At 41.6% G+C, this 10,074-nt stretch overlaps 1 long non-coding RNA gene across 1 annotated transcript; it reads left to right on the forward strand.

Moving 5' to 3' along the window:
• The first annotated feature begins 2,760 nt into the window (after positions 1-2,760).
• Positions 2,761-9,480, forward strand: LOC138681725 (uncharacterized). Its single transcript, XR_011321972.1, has 2 exons — positions 2,761-3,276; positions 8,628-9,480. It is a non-coding gene; the product is annotated as an uncharacterized lncRNA (long non-coding RNA).
• The last annotated feature ends 594 nt before the right edge of the window (positions 9,481-10,074 follow it).

Raw genomic sequence — 10,074 nt, forward strand, 5'->3', positions numbered from 1 at the left:
ACTGCTGTAAAGCTAGTTGCCGAACTGATACCCCGTTACGGTCTCCCTGAAGTGATCGAGTCAGATAGGGGTACTCATTTTACTGGAGAAATATTTCAAAATGTACTGAAAATGTTGGGTGTTGAAAGTCAGTTACACACTCCGTACCATCCTCAAAGTTCTGGTAAGGTGGAACGCATGAATGGAACTTTAAAATTAAAAATACAGAAAGCCATGGCTGAAACAGGAAAGCCTTGGACAGAATGCCTTCCACTGGCCCTTTACTCAATACGCAATACCCCAAGGGGTAAGACTAAACTGTCTCCATATGAAATTTTGTTTGGCAGGACTGCCAATTTAGGATGTTATTTTCCACAGCAACTTGTGTTAAATATTGAGTCATTGACTTCTTATGTGCAAAATCTTCAGAAACAATTAACTAAGGTGCATGCACAAGTTTTTGCTTCCCTTCCAGATCCTGACAACACAGAAGGAAGTCACAAGTTGGAACCAGGTGATCAAGTCTATGTAAAAAGACACACCAGAAAGGCTCTAGAACCAAGGTTTGACGGACCCTTCCAAGTCCTGTTGACAACACCTACATCAGTCAAGCTTGAAGGAAAGGCATCATGGATACATGCAAGCCATTGCAAGAAAAGCAGTATAAACTCATGATATTGATGTTAATAATGATAACCTCAACGGAGGCGTGGGATAGACTGAATTCTCTAGCCCCTTTGAACAATAGATTCGTACAACATCATAGAAAATTAGTGCATGACTTGTTAAACAATACACAAACCCTGACAGATTGTTGGATCTGTACCCATTCGCCGGTATCAGCCACAAGTATACCTTTTCTAGCAGTTCCCGTATTAGCAGAAGAAATATTCGCTTGGCCTAATTGTTCAGACAACCTGGCCAACAACCAAATTGGTAATGCTAGGCTGTGGAATACTACAATCGCCATACCAATTGTGGGATGGGTAGAATTTCCTTGGTGGCAGGGTAATCTCTCAGGGAGTAACACACATCTACAATATTTAGCATTTAGGGGAGGAAAATGGGTACCTAGAAATAAGACTGGATTAACTAATTTAGGACAGGTCCCCACAGAAAATCTACAGCTTAGTTTCAGTACAACCGTCCCCCCCTCTGATGCTTTCAAACCTGTAGTATTGGAAAGATACATACATAATAGAAAATGGAAACATTCTAAATTGTTCCCCCAAGGTGATGCAAACAGTTGTACAAGTAAGCTGGGGAACCTGGTTTGTAATGAATCCAATGAGTATATCAAAGGAATGCCTGTATGTGGGAATCCCGCAGCCGGGTACTGTAGCCCCTTGGGACAAAAACCCTCTTGGTGTATGCTTCAGAATGTATCTAGATTTGTGGACTTGGCTCACAGATTGGTATTGCAGCACTCAGCTCTATGGGATCTGCCTGAAGGTACATTTTGGATATGCGGAGAAGGAGCATATAAATGGCTTCCCGTAGGTATAAAGGGTACTTGTACATTAGGACGCCTAACCCCGGCTACATTCATAATTTCAAATAAACAAGTGAATATGCAAGCCGTGCCCAAGCACACACTGTATAAAAGAGCTGCAGATAACTCACCACGTCCCTCGGGGAGGCCACATATAGTACAAATGGGAATTCCTAACAAAATTGCTAGTACCATTTTTATTTATCCTATGTTAACACAGATGTGGGATAAATTAGTTAGAGCCACGGATTATCTAGATGATCAGATCTGGGATATATTGGATATACTAAACACTAGTATAGCTGTACAGAATCAGCTTATAATAGTCACTAACCAACATACCCTGGTATTGGATTACCTAACTGCCTCACAAGGGGGTATGTGTCAAATCATCGGACCCACCTGCTGTCATTATATAGACCCGAATAGTACTATGAGTATGACATTTAAATTAAAGGACGTACAACGACTCAGAGATCAGTATGACAAAGACAATGACCAGAATAAGGATAGCTGGTGGTCAGATACCTTTTCTTTTCTTAACCCAGCCAACTGGTTCAGAGGAATCGGTGGGTGGGTTGCTGGGATTATGCAGAGCATAATACATATAGTTATGATTATTGTAGTCATATACGTACTATTCCAGATTGTGCTCAAGAGTATCTCAGTATGCACAGATAAACTTTGTGTAATAGATGCAAGAGTATAAAGTTTTTTTTCCTTCTTCTCTTATGTTATCCTTTGCTAATACTGATTATTGCGCTTATTTTGCTATCCCTTTGTAATATCTGTACTTATTGCAAAACAAAGAAAAGGTTGCGAGAGTTAAACGGAAGAATTAATACTAGATTTGATTCTCTTATTGAATACAAGCATGTACATGCGCAATACCAAATAAAGGCTTTGTCTTTGGCCCTGTGGTAATAAAATAAATAAAAGAAAATGTCAAAGGGGGGAATTGTGGAGATCAGACTGAACTAAAGGAATCCATCTTGTCTTCTTCCTGAGAAATCTCGCTTACAACAAGATACATTTCTGCTGACTTGACATTTCCTTTTATGGAAGTAATCATGTGTGCATTCCTTCTTTCAATAGCAGCCTTTCATTCACCTTCCAGATGATGTAACTTTCTACTGATAAAGACTGGTATAGATTGTTTATGTAAGAGATAGTGAAATATGAGCGCTTGTGTGCATGTCTGTAAAAGAATAATTCTTTTCTATATAAAGGGAGGGCAAAGCCCAGAGAGAGAGATGTGCTCCTGGGCTTCCCCTGTATATGATCACTGTGGAGATCAGACTGAACTAAAACAATCCATCTTGTCTTCTTCCTGAGAAATCTGGCTTACAACAAGATACATTTCTGCTGACTTGACATTTCCTTTTATGGAAGTAATCATGTGTGCATTCCTTCTTTCAATAGCAGCCTTTATTCACCTTCTAGATGATGTAACTTTCTACTGATAAAGACTGGTATAGATTGTTTATGTAAGAGATAGTGAAATATGAGCGCTTGTGCGCATGTCTGTAAAAGAATAATTATTTTCTATATAAAGGGAGGGCAAAGCCCAGAGAGAGAGATGTGCTCCTGGGCTTCCCCTGTATATGATCACACAATACCTTGTTTGCGTGTCATTTACTCTGGATCCCTACCTCTAGTAAGCCAGGGACTGAGAAGGACTTAACATTTCTTTGGCGCACCGAACGGGGACCCGAGATGAGAGTATTTGCTCGAGATTCACCTGCGGATACGGACAATGGAGATCTGGGATAATGGACGGCAAATGAACTGAAAAACCTGGCCAGGTAAGAGACATTATTAGTTCTCTTTTATCTGCCTTGTATTATCCGAAAGATCTCTATGAGCCGTGTCGCGCTGGGTTAGTCTAGTAGTGAGTAGATACCTATAAAACTCGGGTTACTATATTGTATAGATTTATGAGTCCTGTCCCTGGCAGTGTGTGAACAGAGTGAAGGTTGTGGTATGTTGTGAAAGAAGAGCAAAAGTGCGTAGAAAAATAAGCCGAAATAGTTGGGGTATAAGCCTTATACACGGAAGTCAGCCTAACTGGGTCATGTGGTTGCGTCCTTTCGGGGAGACCTCCGCCCATGCTTGACTCTCATTTAAGTGCTTAACCTCCTTCATTTCTGGATAAGGTTTGATAGAATGAGCCCAGGACGCGGGTCCATGAGCCTGGGACAAGTATGCTAACTGACACAGAAAGTTTTGTGATCTGTATGGTGTTGCTGGGTCTGGTTGCGTGCATAATAGCACTTAAGTACATTCTGCACATTAGAAAGAATGGAGCAGATCAGCCCTTCAATATTTTAGCTCCCTAGGAGAGAAGGCAACGAGACATCACCTAGGATAAGTGATTGTCCAAACGTCACCTGGGGTAGAAATAGCTAATATTGAAAAAATAGAAAAATGGGAAATAAACAGACAAAAACCGTCTTAGGACAAGTGGAAGCAGCAGATATCATACAGGAAAGATGTGGGAAGACAGTCAGAAGTCAGATTAGAAGGGTAAGAGAAAAATTGGGAATTTCAGAAGCACTTATGTTTAGCACTGAATGGGAAAGACTGAGTAAAGAACGAGGTGGAATTATCAAAGACAATGGGTGGGAAGAAATCATACACTGTATGATAGAGGTCTCAAAAACAGCTAAAGAGGAGAATTGGAAGTATGATCCAGACACTTCCAAATGGATTATGGGGAAGGGAAAAAGTTGTGACATAATCCCACCACCTTACCTAGATCCAAAAGCCCAATCATTTGTACCATCTGGAGGAGCAGAAGGAGGAAAACAATTTCCAGCCTTGTATCCCAATCTTGGTGGGGTAGGAGGATGGGTATGTTCACACTGTGGACAACAAAATCCAGATTGGAGAAATGATTGCCTAGTCTGTGGTACACCTAGACATGGCGCTGTACTTGCCCCTGTTAGGGTAGTACCAAGACCCTTTAGGGAACCTGGTGCTGACGGGGTAATGGGAACTAGATATCACCAGACCCGACAGTATTTTCCTTGGTCCCCTGCTGAAGGTATGTCCCTCCTGCATAATGCGCCTGATCCCACTCAATATCCCATCCGATTTGCACAATACATACAACAAATCATGCAGACTCATGCTGGGGTCTGGGCGGACGGGGAAGAATTATGTAGAATGAAAATGTCCCCCGGACTTTTTCAGGAATTATTGACACACCTACAGCCCAATAGACCAGTGGCAGAAGGGGGTGCCTTACAGACAGAAGCATCAGGTACCCAGTTCACAGAGGCATTAATAATTTTCATGAGAGAAAAACAGAGGGAAAGGGGATCTACGGGTGTGATTATGCAGAAATTTGGGCAAAGTATTGAAGAATATAGTCAAGAATTAGAAAATAGCTTTAGGGATGAAGGATTGGATTTGACTGATGCTTCAGTAAGGAGACTTTTTACAAAACAATTAATAGAGGGGCTAGATCCGAAAATCAGAGAAAAATTTAAATCCTCTACTCCAGATTGGAGAACAATTGAACAACCAAATATTGTGAAACAACGATGTTTAGGAATAGTCATGGATATGAGAGAGAATCGTAAGCCTGTTAGAATAGCACAAGCTAATACAGGAGGAAGAGTGAAACACAACTTTCCTTGCCACTACTGTAAAAAGCCAGGTCATTTCCAAAGAGAGTGCAGGAAGAAGTTGGCAGATATAAAGTCAGGCAAATTTGTTCCCAGAAATAACCCTCCCCAAACGGACAACCAGCAGAAATCTACCATCATAGATGGTCCCATACCAGATTCAGATTGACTCGATGTGTTACAAACTTCCCTACCAGCTAGAAGACCTATGATACAGGTGAATGTGGGGGGGAGAGAGATTCCATTTTTGATAGATACAGGTGCAACTTCCTCAATCTTGAATCAAGATTTTCTTCCGAATCCGGAAGATATTTCAGAACAAACAACTTTTGCTGAGGGTTATGATGGGGTAATTCGAACACTGCCATATACTGTGCCCCTAGAGGTCTCATTAGGACCTAAATGTTTTGCATCCAGATTTTTGTATGCCAGAGGTGCCCCAACATGTTTGTTAGGAACTGATGTCCTAAAGAAATTAGAAGCTAACATCAATTTTAGGGAAGATGGCACAGTTATACTGACTATCCCTGATGATGCAGAAACATTAGAACAATATGTTAGAATTCAGGCTTTTGAGGATTATGCTGAAGAAAAAGAGTACACCACAGATCTAGACCTCTCAATGGTCCCAGAAACACTGTGGGCACAGGGTGACACCGATGTGGGACTATTGCATATCTCTCCTGTAAAACTATCTGTGCAACCAGGAACTGTTCTCCCACAGCTCAGACAATACCCTGTGAGTGCCCAGCAGGAACTAGCGATTACAAAACAGATAGAGGGATATAAAGAGAAAGGAGTTTTGGTAGAGATACAATCACCTGCTAACACTCCTCTGTATCCAGTCAAAAAGAGAACTCTTGATAAGAGTTCTATGCCCAAATATCGTATGGTACATGATTTAAGAGAAATAAACAAAGTTCTAGATCCAATCACCCCAGTTGTACCCAATCCTCATACGTTACTATCACAGATACCAGCCAGTTCTCAAGTATTTACTGTAATAGATCTTTCAAATGCATTTTTCTCGGTTCCTTTACACCAAGATAGTTGGCATTTGTTTGCATTTACATTTAAGGGCAAACAGTTGGCGTGGACACGCCTTCCACAGGGAATGATACACTCCCCTACTCTTTATTCAAATGCCCTACAAACAGTCCTTCAGAGGTTTGAACCCGAACCACAGGTAGTAATTTTGCAGTATGTGGATGACCTACTACTTTGCTGCCCAGATCTAGAAACTGCAGAAAGGTCCACTGTGAGTTTACTATGTTTTTTAGAAAAAGAAGGGTGTAAAGTGAATAGACAAAAGCTACAAGTTTGTCAGACCAAAGTGGTCTTTCTAGGTCATTGCATTTCTCAAGGTAAAAAGCATCTTACACCACAAAGAACTGAAGCAATAAGACAGATGAATGAGCCTAGAAATCATAAACAGCTACGAGCATTTTTAGGAATAGTGTCTCATTGTAGACAATGGATTATACATGCAAGTCAACTAATGCAACCACTGTATGACTGTGTAAAAAGTGAACCTTATTTGTTGACAAAAGAAGGTCAGATTTCGTTCCAACAATTAAAAGATGCCCTTGTTTCAGCTCCAGCGTTAGGGCTACCAGACTACACCAAACCGTTTCAGCTTATGGCTGCAGAAGTTGATTCCCATGCTACAGGAGTTCTTACCCAGAAGCATGCAGGGAAACAAAGACCAATTGCATATCTTTCAGCAAGGTTAGATCCCGTAGCTAGAGCAGCGCCAACCTGTGTACGTGTAGTTGTTGCTGTCTCACTATTGTTGGACAAAGCATCAGAAATTGTCCTAGAGCATCCACTCACAGTTCAAACTACACATGATGTTTATGGGATATTAAACCAGGTCCAACCAAAACACATTTCCATGGCCAGACATTTGCGGCTACAGTGTTCTTTGTTGCTCCCCTCTACTATCACATTTGCTAGGCTTCAGACTCTCAATTTAGCTACACTGCTACCTCTCGAGTCTGAAGGGGGGAATAAGGACACTGATACACACACAAATTTTTTCCCTACAGACACACATGATTGTACAGAGCTCATTTTACAAGAAACGGTAGGCTTACCCAATGTATCCGAAACACCACTTCAAAATCCAGATTTAGAGCTGTTTATAGATGGTAGTAGGTTTGCAGATGACACAGGTAACTTCCATACAGGGTATGCAGTTGTGTCAGAATCTGAAACTCTCAAAGCAGAACCACTTCCACCGAAACAATCTGCACAAGAAGCAGAACTAACAGCATTGATTGAAGCTCTTAAAATAGCTGAGAACCAGACAGCTAATATATACACTGATTCTAGGTATGCACATGGTATTGTGTTTGATTTTGGAGTAATCTGGAGAGCTAGAGGTTACATGACAGCGTCAGGACAACCTGTAAAACATGCTTCTCTGATCAAACAGATCTTAGAGGCTGCACAAGAAACAAAAGAAGTAGCAGTAATCAAGGTAGCTGCACATGTGAGACTCGACACTAGGGAATCTAGGGGAAATGATAGGGCTGATAAAGCAGCCAAAGCAGCAGCTGTCAAACCCTTACAACAGGTTCATACTGTAAACCCCACAGAAAATACTGAAGATAGACTGAGACAAGCACAGGAAGATGCAGGAGAAGAGGAGAGGGACAGGTGGAAAAAGGAAGGGGCAGAAGAACAAGCGGGAATTTGGAAGAAAGATGGACTAATATGTCTACCTAGAGCCTGGTATCCGATTGTAGTTGGTGGACTGCACCACCCTACTCATGTGTCTGCAAATGCAATGACACTACTGGCAAAGCAAGTCTGGTTGGCTCCAGGTTTTGGCAACTATGCAAGAGACTATTGTGCTGCATGCGCTATATGCCTGACACATAATCCCGGACAGACAGCAAAGACCCCTATGAAGCACCACGTCCGACCTCTCTACCCGTTTCAGCGATTACAAATAGACTTTATCCAGCTGCCAAAAAGTAATGGGTATGAGTATGTGTTGGTATGTGTGGACATGTTCTCGGGTTGGCCAGAGGCCTATCCAGTTCGGAAGGCTTCAGCTAAAAACACTGCTGTAAAGCTAGTTGCCGAACTGATACCCCGTTACGGTCTCCCTGAAGTGATCGAGTCAGATAGGGGTACTCATTTTACTGGAGAAATATTTCAAAATGTACTGAAAATGTTGGGTGTTGAAAGTCAGTTACACACTCCGTATCATCCTCAAAGTTCTGGTAAGGTAGAACGCATGAATGGAACTTTAAAATTAAAAATACAGAAAGCCATGGCTGAAACAGGAAAGCCTTGGACAGAATGCCTTTCACTGGCCCTTTACTCAATACGCAATACCCCAAGGGGTAAGACTAAACTGTCTCCATATGAAATTTTGTTTGGCAGGACTGCCAATTTAGGATGTTATTTTCCACAGCAACTTGTGTTAAATATTGAGTCATTGACTTCTTATGTGCAAAATCTTCAGAAACAATTAACTAAGGTGCATGCACAAGTTTTTGCTTCCCTTCCAGATCCTGACAACACAGAAGGAAGTCACAAGTTGGAACCAGGTGATCAAGTCTATATAAAAAGACACACCAGAAAGGCTCTAGAACCAAGGTTTGACGGACCCTTCCAAGTCCTGTTGACAACACCTACATCAGTCAAGCTTGAAGGAAAGGCATCATGGATACATGCAAGCCATTGCAAGAAAAGCAGTATAAACTCATGATATTGATGTTAATAATGATAACCTCAACGGAGGCGTGGGATAGACTGAATTCTCTAGCCCCTTTGAACAATAGATTCGTACAACATCATAGAAAATTAGTGCATGACTTGTTAAACAATACACAAACCCTGACAGATTGTTGGATCTGTACCCATTACTTATTGCAAAACAAAGAAAAGGTTGCGAGAGTTAAACGGAAGAATTAATACTAGATTTGATTCTCTTATTGAATACAAGCATGTACATGTGTAATACCAAATAAAGGCTTTGTCTTTGGCCCTGTGGTAATAAAATAAATAAAAGAAAATGTCAAAGGGGGGAATTGTGGAGATCAGACTGAACTAAAACAATCCATCTTGTCTTCTTCCTGAGAAATCTGGCTTACAACAAGATACATTTCTGCTGACTTGACATTTCCTTTTATGGAAGTAATCATGTGTGCATTCCTTCTTTCAATAGCAGCCTTTATTCACCTTCTAGATGATGTAACTTTCTACTGATAAAGACTGGTATAGATTGTTTATGTAAGAGATAGTGAAATATGAGCGCTTGTGCGCATGTCTGTAAAAGAATAATTATTTTCTATATAAAGGGAGGGCAAAGCCCAGAGAGAGAGATGTGCTCCTGGGCTTCCCCTGTATATGATCACACAATACCTTGTTTGCGTGTCATTTACTCTGGATCCCTACCTCTAGTAAGCCAGGGACTGAGAAGGACTTAACAATCACACAATACCTTGTTTGCGTGTCATTTACTCAGGATCCCTACCTCTAGTAAGCCAGGGACTGAGAAGGACTCAACATCCCCAACACGAAGTCGGGGACCCACACGGCGTCTGCGATTAGCGAAAAGTTGAGCTTTCTCCTGGGACAAGATCAAATTGTCCACTACCTGAGTCCAGATCTGCTGCAACCTATCCACCACAGAATCCACACCAGGACAGTCCGAAGACTCAACCTGTCCTGAAGAGAAACGAGGATGGAACCCAGAATTGCAAAAAAATGGAGAAACCAAGGTAGCCGAGCTGGCCCGATTATTAAGGGCGAACTCAGCCAACGGCAAAAAGGACACCCAATCATCCTGGTCTGCAGAAACAAAACATCTCAGATATGTTTCCAAGTTCTGATTGGTTCGTTCGGTCTGGCCATTAGTCTGAGGATGGAAAGCCAAGGAAAAGGATAGGTCAATGCCCATCCTACCACAAAAGGCTCGCCAAAACCTTGAAACAAACTGGGAACCTCTGTCAG

The sequence above is a fragment of the Ranitomeya imitator genome, chromosome 5 (assembly GCF_032444005.1).
Source record: "Ranitomeya imitator isolate aRanImi1 chromosome 5, aRanImi1.pri, whole genome shotgun sequence".
NCBI lineage: Eukaryota > Metazoa > Chordata > Amphibia > Anura > Dendrobatidae > Ranitomeya > Ranitomeya imitator.